Genomic DNA, 12,173 nt, shown 5'->3' on the forward strand with positions numbered 1-12,173 from the left:
TGGATTATATTAGAGAAGCGTGGAGTTCTTTACCCTGGACTATTTTTGCTCCCGCTTATCTTCAAACCTAATTGGATTTACCTATTTCTTTAAAGTGCTTTTTACTTGCTGCTTTTTATCTTAAATAAAAGGATTGTTTTCCAATCAATGATGTGGTGTTTACAGTTAGAGGACTTTTCCTGTCCTTGAGTACAACACCAGCATGCTTAGGTTAATGTTGATTCCATTATATTATACTTTTTCCTGTAATTTGTTTAAAGTGGTGTATGGAATTCACCTCCTTTCCATTCTATCTGTTCGTCAGTTGAGAGAGAGAGAAAAGGTCTTCTCAAAGTCCATTTACACTTTTAAAGCAATGCAGTTTGACTCTGCTTTCACTGCTATGGCTCAATGGGCACATCTAGACTCTGCAGAGCTCTGCAAGTGCAGCATTTTCCCAAATGAAGCAGAGAATGTTTGAGGACCGGGACATCCATAGAGAGACCAAGCTGCTTGTTTATAAAGCTCCGGCCCAACAATTAAGGACGTCCGGCCTGGCGTTCGAGGGAGTTCTTCATTGCGCCGGTTCGCTGATCTGCTGTTTTCCAGCGCCCCAGCTCCTCCATCCCTCTGGGAGTAATCCGCCGCCATTGCTCGAGTTTTTATCATCTCGCCGGGCAACCCACCAAATCCGGAAAACCGTGTGGGCCATCCTTGTTTTGGTTTAATTATTGCCATCTTCTGGCATCTCATTGTCTCCAATTTTGTGGGTTACTAGCATTTATACTATCAGCACCTTAACCTATTACATCAGTGGACTATTATTTTATATGAGCCTTAGCACCTTAATCTTTCTTAACCTTGCTATCTATTTTTGAGTGTGCTAATCATTCTTGACGGTGCCAATTACCTCTGCTTTTATTGACTATTATTGTAGTCTATGTTGACCATCTTAATTTGTGCTGACCGTTCCTGATGGTTGCTAACTAATCTTGATTCCATGACCAGTTGGTTACATCGTGTATTTTATTAATTGTTGTGATCTTGCACTTTATGCCATTAGCACTTTAAACTACTTCTTTGTGCACTTAACCAACTATAGCACTTTAATTCGATTGATACAGCTAGTGTTGAATCAGGCCTCCATGACGCACTTTAGTTAACACCTTGGGTTAATTTAAGCCATCGCATTTATTTGTTGTTCTACTGTGTTGTGCTGAAATAAGTTTCCATCTGTATTTCAACAGCTTAACCCTGCCCTGACTGTGCTTAACAATTACTACTCATGCCACCATCTACTTCTTGGCATCTGTTAATTTGGTTGCTAATTGCATATGTGGGTAAGAAGAAATGGAATAGCACGAGGGAACTCGAATACAGCCTAACAGGACCGAAGACCACTTGGAAGGCAAAGCTATGGCAAACTGAAACTGTAACATGGCATGCAAACCGCAATGATCCTTGGTTTATTATTATAAGCATCAAATGCGTCATGGAGGAGGGAGAGGCTTCCGTTAACCGAGGAGCCCCCATAGAAGTCGTGGTGGGGAAGGGGAGATACGGGAAAAGGAGACCTTTAATTCGGCCTAGGGAACGTGGAACAACATTAGTAATCCCAAATCGGTCTCCTGATACGGTAAGTAGGTGTAACCAGGATGGCGGTCCCTCAGGATTGAAAGTGGTGCTGTTGAACGCCAGATCTGTCAATGGTAAAACAACTTTCATCCAGGATTTAATCCTGGATGAACGGGCAGATCTGGCGTGCATCACAGAGACCTGGCTGGACGAAGCTGGAGGTGTAAACTTGACCCAGCTTTGTCCACCCGGGTTCTCTGTGCAGCATCAACCGAGATCCGGAGGGCGGGGAGGCGGGGTTGCAGTAGTCTATAGAGATTCCATTTCTCTGACCAGGACCCCCATCCCGCAGTCAACAAATTTTGAATGCGTCCACCTGAGGGTGGGTGACTGGGACAGATTAGGGATTCTGCTAGTGTACCGTCCACCTCGCTGCACTACAGTCTCCCTACCTGAGCTAGCGGGGGTAGTCTCGGACCTGGCATTGGAGTCCCAACGGCTGCTTGTGCTGGGGGACTTCAACGTCCACGCCGAGGCTGCCCTAACGGGAGCGGCTCAGGACTTCATGTCTACCATGGCGACCATGGGTCTGTCCCAACAAGTATCTGGCCCCACCCACAGTGCTGGACATACATTGGACTTGGTTTTCTGCCAGGGATGGGAGGAAGGTGGCGGTGTTGAGGAGTTATCCATCTCTCCGTTGCCATGGACCGACCACCACCTGGTCAGCTTTAGACTTACTGCGCCCCCTAACCTCCGCAGAGGTGGAGGACCTATTAAATTGGTCCGCCCCAGGAGGCTTATGGATCCGGAAGGATTCCTGATGGCTCTTGGGGATTTCCCCGCCACCTCGGTTGGTGATCCTGTTGATGCCCTGGTCGCTCTCTGGAATGGGGAGATGACCAGGGCAATAGACACGATCGCTCCAGAACGTCCCCTCTCAAGTAGCCGAACTAAACCAGCTCCTTGGTTTACTGAGGAGCTGGCGGTGTTGAAGCGAAAGAAGAGGGAACTAGAGAGCGTGTGGCGTTCGGATCCGAGCGAGCCAAACCGAACACGGTTTGTGTCCTTTTTAAGGTCATATGCCGCGGCAATAAGAGCCGCAAAGAAAACTTTCTTTGCGGCCACTATTGCGTCTGCAAAGAACCGTCCGGCTGAACTGTTCCGAGTTGTCAGAGGCCTTTTAAAACCCACCATTCAGGTTGGGTGCCCTGATGACGCGGCAGCTCGCTGTGAAGCTTTTGCTCGGTTCTTTACAGACAAAGTCGCTTTGATCCGCTCTGGACTGGACACCATATTAACGGCAGTCTCTGAGGATGTAACACGAGCATCTGCTTGTCCGATTTTGATGGATTCATTTCAATTGGTTCAAACCGAGGATGTGGACAAGGTGCTTGGAGGAATGAGAGCTACCACATGCATCCTAGACCCCTGCCCATCCTGGCTTCTAAAGGAGGCCAGAGGGGGATTGGCCGAGTGGGTTAAGGTGGTGGTTAATGCCTCCCTTCGGGAAGGCATTTTTCCAGCCAGCTTAAAGCAAGCTGTGATAAAACCGCTGTTGAAGAAACCATCACTGGACCCCACTCAATTGGTAAACTATCGGCCTGTTTCCAATCTTCCCTTTTTGGGCAAAGTCATGGAACGTGTGGTGGCCTCACAACTCCAGCCATTCTTGGTAGACACGGATTATCTAGACCCGGCACAGTCTGGCTTTAGGCCGGGACACGGTACCGAGACAGCCTTGGTCGCCTTAGTGGATGATCTCCGTCGGGAGCTCGACAGGGGGAGTGTGCCTTCGATACCGTCGACCACGGTATCCTTCTGGGACGCCTCGCGGGAATGGGTCTCGGAGGTACTGCTCTGCAGTGGCTCCGGTCATTCCTCGAGGGTCGGTCTCAGAAGGTGTCACTGGGGGACTCCTGTTCTACCCCACAACCTTTGTTTTGTGGGGTTCCTCAGGGTTCAATACTGTCCCCCATGTTGTTTAACATCTACATGAAGCCGCTGGGCGAGATCATCCGGAGTTTCGGGGTGCGGTGTCATCTGTACGCAGATGATGTCCAGCTCTGTCACTCCTTCCCACCCGCTAGTAAGGAGGCTGTCGAGGTCCTGAACCGGTGCTTGGCCGCTGTGACGGTCTGGATGGGGGCGAACAAATTGAAATTGAATCCAGACAAGACAGAGGTACTCCTGGTCAGTCGCAGGGCCGAACAGGGTATAGGGTTACAGCCTGTGTTAGACGGGGTCGCACTCCCCCTGAAGACACAGGTTCGCAGTTTGGGTGTGATCCTGGACTCATCGCTGAGCCTGGATCCCCAGGTTTCGGCGGTGACCAGGGGAGCATTCGCACAGTTAAGACTCGTGCGCCAACTGCAACCGTACCTTGGGAAGTCTGACTTGGCCACGGTAGTCCACGCTCTGGTTACATCCCGCCTTGACTACTGCAACGCTCTCTACGTGGGGTTGCCTTTGAAGACGGCCCGGAAGCTCCAATTAGTCCAACGGGCGGCAGCCATGGTATTAACAGGAGCAGGGCGCAGGGAGCATACAACTCCTCTGCTGTACCAGCTCCACTGGCTACCGATTAGCTACCGAGCCCAATTCAAAGTGCTGGCTTTGACCTTTAAAGCCCTAAACGGTTCTGGCCCTACATACCTATCCGAACGTATCTCGGCCTATCAGCCCACCAGGACCCTAAGATCTTCAGGAGAAGCCCTTCTCTCCATCCCGCCTGCTTCACAAGTGCGGCTTGCGGGAACGAGAGATAGGGCCTTTTCTGTGGTGGCCCCCCGGCTTTGGAATGCCCTCCCTACTGAAATAAGATCAGCCACCTCGCTAATGGCATTTCGGAAAAAACTGAAAACTTGGATGTTCGAGCAAGTTTTCAACTAATTCCGATGTGATGATGTTTTGATCATGGACTAGCAATCAAGGATAACGAATTGGATTACGACTTTAACTATGAGATGTTCCGGTCTGTATTGGTGGCCCAATACTATGTATGTATATGTATGTATTTTTATATTTTATTTTATATTTTTAAAGTGAATATTGTATTTTAAATATGTTGTAAACCGCAATGAGTCGCCACACAGGCTGAGATATTAGCGGTATACAAGTGTACTAAATAAATAAATAAATATTGTCCTCCCAACACTGCTATACGCCTGCAAAACATGGGCTGTCTACAGATATCACACTCAACTCCTGGAATGATTCCATCAGTGTTGACTCTGAAAAATCCTGCAAATTTCTTGGGAAGATGGGCAGACAAATGTCAGCATTCCGGAACAAGCAAAGACTACCGCCATTGAAGCGTGCTCCTCCACCATCAAATACACTGGACTGGTCACATTGTCCGAATGCCCGATCACCATCTCCCAAAGCAGTTACTATACTCCAACTCAAGAATGGGAAACATCATGTTGGTGGACAGGAAAAGAGATTTAAAGTTGGGCTTTAATCCAACCTTAAAAACTGTGGCATAGACACCAAGAACTGGGAAATCCTGGCCCTTGAGTGCTCTAACTGGTGGTCATCTGTGACCAGCAGTGCTGCAGAACTCAAAGAGGCACAAATGGAGGGTTGAAGGGAGAAATGTGCCAAGAGGAAGGTGCATCAAGCCAACCCTGACCAGGAACGCCTTCCACCTGGAAAATGATTCCCTCACTGTGGGAGAACATGCGGATCAAGAATAGGGCTCCACGCCACCTATGGACCCACTCCCAAGACATTACACTTGGAGGACCATCATCCTTGGGCTATGAGGGATCGTCTAAGTAAGTAAGTAAGTACATCTACACTGACCATTTAGGTCGGTGTGTGATTCAGACCCCATTTGCCAGGAGGCTCAGATATTTATGCTGTCCTTGGTGCCACTCCTGACATAATAATATATAATAAGGTTCAGAACTACATTATATGGTCAGAAGAAGAAGAAGAAGAAGAAGAAGAAGAAGAAGAAGAGGAGGAGGAGGAGGAGGAGGAGGAGGAGGAGGAGGAGGGGGGGGACGACGACGACGACGACACTTGGGAAGTGTCCAACATGTGATTAAATTCAACAGCCAGCAGAGTGTCTGCTGTGGACTCATCTTGTTGTGTTTCAAATAATAATAATAATATACTTTATTTATATAATGCCCTTCTCCTCTAGGGGACTCAGAGAGGATTACACCATTTACATACATAGGAAAACATTCAATGCCTTTACAATCATATACAATGAGACACACAAACACAAACAAAGGCATAGGCTTCTCCTTTCATTTTCGGCTTCTGGAAGTGGTGCTCATCTCTGGCTCTGGGAAGATGCTTTTCTCCATTTTCAAGCCAAGGACCTTGCATTTTCACCTCTTGGTTGTGTGGCCAGCAAGATTGCTTGGAGAGTCTCCTTGCCTTTTCCCTGTGCAGCGGTACCTATTTATCTACTCATATTTGCATGTTTTTGAATTGCTAGGTTCGCAGGAACTGGAGCTGACTGATGGGAGTTTATCCCATCTTGCAGATTCGAACTGCCAACCTTCAGGTCAGTCGTTCAGCAGTACAAGGATTTAACCCATTGCGTCACCGCAGCCCCTCATCTAATGCAAATCAATGCATAGACTCATATAATGCAATTCAATGCAGTTGCAAACTTCTTTGAGTCCCAGACTGGGAGGGAATGGAAATGGGATATAAATAAAATAAACTAACTGCTATTTGCATTTTAGGACATGACTTCTTTTTTCAATGTTTGGTGGGTACTTCACCTTTAAATATTCATACGGCACACTCAACTATTTCTTCACAGACTTTTCATAAATGCTAACTATAGCTCAAACAGTTGATCCTTTATATTTATATGAAGTTTGCAAGAGGAGAAAGCAACAGAGATTACTTAAATCATGTTATTTCTCCAAAATATTAATATGTGCCTGTGTTCTGATCCCAAAAAAGCCATTCAATTCTCATCACGTCCCGTGCCCACAACTTTTGTTAGCTGCTCTCTGCAAGAACGTTTGTCCACAGTGACACCAATCTGGAATTAAATATAGATTTACAAGAGATTCTGTTTCCAAGCCTTGCAGGTCTTCAGTCAGAAAAGAAATCTTGTTTGGGGTGTTCATGCTATTTTGACAGCCCATTGGCAGAAACAGTGGAGAAATAATACTTTTTAATTGCATCTTAACAAACAAGCAGATTTGAATGCAATGCGGAGATTATATGGGAGGGGAAGAATATCCCTTTCAGCATTAACTGTCGCTTGTAAAAGGGTGTTCAGTCTAATCCTATAAGGTTAGAGATGCAGGCACGCCGGTTAAAGGAGGGCAGTCTAATTTTTAATTTAACGTTCTGTCATTCTGATTATTTTCTCCAGGAGGCTCAGATATTTACGCTGTCCTTGGTGCCACTCCTGAGAATGGCACAACCGTCAAACGGCACCTAACACTCGCGCAGCTTTTCTCCCCCAATAACATCATCCCCCATCACATGTCACCGCAGATCTGAGACCGGACGTATGGAAATGGTATTATTTATTGGCATATTCTAATGTCTTAGATAAAGCTTCTTTCCTCACTCAGCTTAAGAGAAACCGTTTCAGAGAAGAGGAAAAAACTACTGAGCATTTCCTTTTAATGGCAAAAGCAGAACTGATGAGGGGAAGTTCCCTAGGAAAAAGTAAAGGTTTGTCCCTGTCATGAAGTCCAGTCATGTTGGTGCTTATCTCCACTTCTAAGCTGAAGAGTTGGCATTGTCCATAGACATCTTCAAGGTCATGTGGCCTTCATAGAGCGCCCGTCACCTTTCCACCGGAGTGGTACCTATTGATCTACTCACATTTGCATGTTTTCAAACTGCTAGGTTGGCAGGAGCTGGGGCTAACAGCGAGAGCTCACACCTCTCACCGGATTCGAACCTGCAACCTTTTGGTAAGCAAGTTCAGCAACTCAGCGGTTTAACCCATGGCACCACTGGGAGCTAATAATAATAACTTCCCTAATAACTTTTTTTTTCTAATGTAAGCCTTCCCCTTGAGCACTCTAACTGGAGGTCAGCTGTGACCAGCAATACTGCGGAATTTGAAGAGGCATGAATGGAGGGTGAAAGGGAGAAACGTGCCAATAGGAAGGTGTGTCAAATCAACCATGATTGGGACTGCCTTTCACCTGGAAACTGTTTTCTATGTATTGTCTGTCTTTGTCATTTATTGTCTGTCTTTGTCAATTATTGTTTTCTATGTATTGTCTGTCTTTGTCGATTACTTTGTCAACTCAAAAATGGAAAACAAAATGTTGGAGGACAGGAGAAGAGACTGAAAGATGGGCTTAAAACCAACCTCAAAAACTGTGGCATAGACACCAAAAACCCTTGAGCGCTTTGACTGGAGGTCAGCTGTGACCAGCAGTGCTGCAGAATTCAAAGAGGCATGAATGGAGGGTGAAAGGGCGAAACATGCCAAGAGGAAGGTGTGTCAAGCCAATCTTGTTTGGGACCGCCTTCCACCTGGAAACCGTTGTCCTCACTGCGGGAGAATATGTGGATCAAGAATAGGGCTCCACAACCACCTAAGGACCCACCACCAAGACACTACACTTGGAGAACCATCATCTTTGGGCTATGAGGGGTCACCTAAGAGAGAGAAGGGTCACATTTATAATCCAGGCATCATTCAGCAACACAAACATCATGATTTAAGAAGGGATATGAACACACATTGCGTTTTCTGAGAAGACGGCATTCTAAATTTCAACAGACAAAGGAGGGTTAGCTTTTATCATAATAAACTCATTGAATCAATGAGAGATTATTATTATTTTGTTTTATTCCTGTGCCTCCTTGCTCCCAAAGTAGAACGCACAGATAAAATTACTTATAACAATGCAATTATAAAAGCAATTGAAGATACACAAATTAAAAACTTAAAAAACAGCATGTATCCCAATTTCCTCCCTGCCTTATGTAGAGCAGAATCTCAATTAATCAGCACCCATGGAGGTTTTAGCTAGCCCTAATTGTTCTTGGCATACATCAAGAGAACCTCTGACCGCAGAGGGAAGCTGATGAGGAAACACAACCTACAAACTATCTACAGACCCACCAAGAAAATCCAACAAATGCTACATTCAGCAAAGGACAAGAGGGATCCTCTCGCCTCTGCAGGAGTCTACCATGTACCATGCAGCTGTGGACAAGTCTACAGAGGGACCACCAAACGCAGCAGAATTGCCCAACCACGAATCAAGGAACAGGGGAATTCTAGACAGGAAACTATCAGGACCAGCTTATTTATTTATTTTTCATGTCAGGAGTGAGCCAAACAGTTGTATTGTATTTTTTTTAAAAAAACACTAAGGTTGCAAAGAAGGTCCTCCATTGTGCATGTAGTAGGTGGTTGCATTGTAGTAGTGGTTTGCCGTTCTCCACACTCGCATTTCATGGACTCTACTTTGTGGCCCCATTTCTTAAGATTGGCTTTTGTGCCAGAGCGCTGTCTGTTCAGCGCCTTCCAAGTCGCCCAGTCTTCTGTGTGCCCAGGAGGGAGTCCTTCATTTGGTACCAGTCACTGATTGAAGTTCTGGGTTTTTGCCTGCCACTTTTGGACTCTCGCTTGCTGAGGTGTTCCAACGAGTGTCTCTGTAGATCTTAGAAAACTATTTCTTGATTTAAGTAATTTGACTGATATCCAAACAGGGGATGGACTGGAGATGTCACTGCCTTGGTCCTTTCACTATTGGCTGCTACTTCCCAGTGAATGTCAGGTGGTGCAATACCAGCTAACACTTCGCAACAAAACATTCCCTCAGGCAGGAAGCATCCAGATTTTGAAGCTGCAAGGCCATTAAATGGTAATGTCATCAGTTGGGGACCCCTCCCCCCAGCACCAACTGCTGCTCTGGGCCAGAGTGGAGAGAGAGGGGGCCAGGGGACAGTTCCATCTTGTCTCCTGTGCTATGCTAATAATATAATATAGTGTATATACATATAATATTTATAATATTATAATGTAATACAATATAATACTACTAATAATATGATATTATAATTATATATATATTTATATTATATGTAATATTAGTAATAATATTACAATATAATGGTATAGTACTATATAGTAATATATAATACTGACATTGTACTATGCTAATAATATAATATATATATTGTGTGTGTGTGTGTGTGTGTGTGTGTGTGTATCTTGTAAGCTGCTCTGAGTCCCCTTTGGTGAGAAGGGCAGCATATAAATAAATAATCTAAGTGGCCAAATGCAACATTCACACTTGCCTCTCCCACCTTGGACATCATTTGACAGATGCCTCACTTGTCTACTTTCCAACCAATGTCTCAACCTCTGAGGATGCCTGCCATAGATGTGGGTGAAATGTCAGGAGAGAATGCTTCCGGACCATGGCAATACAGCCCAGAAAACTCACAGCAACCTAGTGATTTTTTTCATCTTTAGTTAAAATGATTTTTTTTTCAAAAAGGTCAGGGCCCATGAGACCCTCTTTCCACGCCACCTTCATGGCTTTTAGCGACCCAGGAATTGACTTATCATTCCTGATAAGATACAAGCATGTTGATCTCTTTTCTGTGTTGGGTATAAGCCACCGAGATGAATAACTACTGGAATCCCCTCTAGGAATGATTAATAATTGGCACTATTTGCAACAATGTGTAATACATATTTTCTTTCCAGGGAAGGATCCGGTTCCAAAAGTCTTGCGGTGTTATCCTCACCAAATGTTGGCTGCTGGTGAAGAACTTGTGTGAATGACTGAACGCCATAAGCACATCAGGTAATTAGAAAGTTGGAATGGGCTGCCGATCTTCCCAGGGGTTTTCAAATTTTCTGAAACAGCAGATGAAGCAGGTGGGAAAAGACAGGGCTGATCATTTTCCGAGCCTCCCTCTCCAAGTCTGGTTCCTCTTCTTTCTTTTTTTCTTAAGGAATGATTGGTTTGGACACCAAAGGTCCTCAGTGTTTCCTATTGGGTAAGAGAGTGAAACAGGTTTGGAAAGAGCATTAGCAGGTGTCATTTCTTATAAACCAGTTGACTTGAATTCTGATAAGAAGATAGTGTTTTCTTTCCACACATTCCCCTTTTTTAAAATTCTGAAAAATACTTTTGGGAGGAGAAACAGACCAAAGTACAATACTAAAACACAGCAAATTGTTGCTTCTTTGTAAGGTAATCTTTCAGACTGAAAGTCACCAGCACGTTTCCAGACGCTTAAAATCCAAACAGCAAAATCATAGAGAAGATCATAAAGATATCCCAGACAGCAATGAAGATTTAGAAGTATTTCAAGGTCAACAGAGAGTATCTGATATTACTTTCTTTTATTGTTCATCCTGAAGTTTAAAATTGTTCTGCCCTTACCAGCAATGTCTGAAAACCAGCAAATGCTGAATCACATTGATTCAGCCAATAAGGACCTCACTGACATATTGTTAGTTCCTTTTTGAAGCTACAGAAGATAGCTGGGACTTTTCTAGATCACAAACTGTATATTCCACTAGAATATACTAAAATAGCTTATTGTGACGGCACAAGTGGCGCCATGTAAAACTTTAAGTTGCAAAGGTTTGAACTGTGTAACATGCCCAAACTTGCTTGCCTATCTTGTAAATGTATAGTTGGATTGATTGGTTATTTATAGCTGTCAATCAATGTTGTTTGCATCTGTTGAACTGCTTCCCCTGCTTAATTGTTTGGCTCCTCCCCTTCCTGGGGAAGAGGGTAGGGCTTTCTTTTCATTCTACCATCAGACAGCTTTATAGACGGACGTGAGAAAGACTTGGCTCTAAAGCCCTTGTGTAAGCTATCTCTCATCACCAATTCTCAGGTTTTTACCCTTTAGACTTATACTTCATGCCCAGATCACTCTAGACGATGTTGAGAAGCGCCTTCAAAACAGTCCTTTGGCACCAGAGGAAGAATTTGTGCCTTCAAATATAGGCCATTTGGATTGGGGTTGTTGATGCTCAGGCATTCACAGCCATTGAGAAAGAGGGATCTTGGAAAGCTTCTCAGCTGCAAACTCCTTGGACCCAAGACTTCAGAGACTGTAACATATATTTTCTTTATCCCTGTTGAAACATCAAGCTTATGCCTAAGAAAGACAACTCATCATGAACAATAAATACCATTTCGAGTTATCTGTTGTGTCTTGGTCCTTGGGAGTTCCAGTTTCCTAAAGGAGGGCAAGAAGCAATCCCCTGGGGAAAAGATGTCACGTTCATGTTTCTTCCACTAAGATCTATAGCCCCAGGCACGACAGCACACTTATAAACAAAATTAAACTCAAGTAGCTACCTGGAAACTCTTTCTAAACCTCAGGTGGATTTGCTGCCTGTGGATCCAGTTCCAGCAAACCAACAATTAGACCCCAATGAAGTGCTTAGTTTCTCAAGGTAGTTTGCCAAAGGCTTCACTTACAAAGGGACAGGATTATGGCACAGCTGGTTGGGAGTCAACTGCATTAAAATCACTACTGACCGAGAGGTCATGAGTTCGAAGCCAGCCCGGGTCAGAGTAAGCTCCTGACCATTTGTCTAGCTTGCTTTGCAGCCCAAAAGACAGTTGCATCTGTCGAGTAGGAATTTTGGTACTGCTTATGCTGAGGTGGCCAATTTA

The sequence above is a fragment of the Anolis sagrei genome, chromosome 10 (assembly GCF_037176765.1).
Source record: "Anolis sagrei isolate rAnoSag1 chromosome 10, rAnoSag1.mat, whole genome shotgun sequence".
Taxonomy (NCBI): Eukaryota; Metazoa; Chordata; class Lepidosauria; order Squamata; family Dactyloidae; genus Anolis; species Anolis sagrei.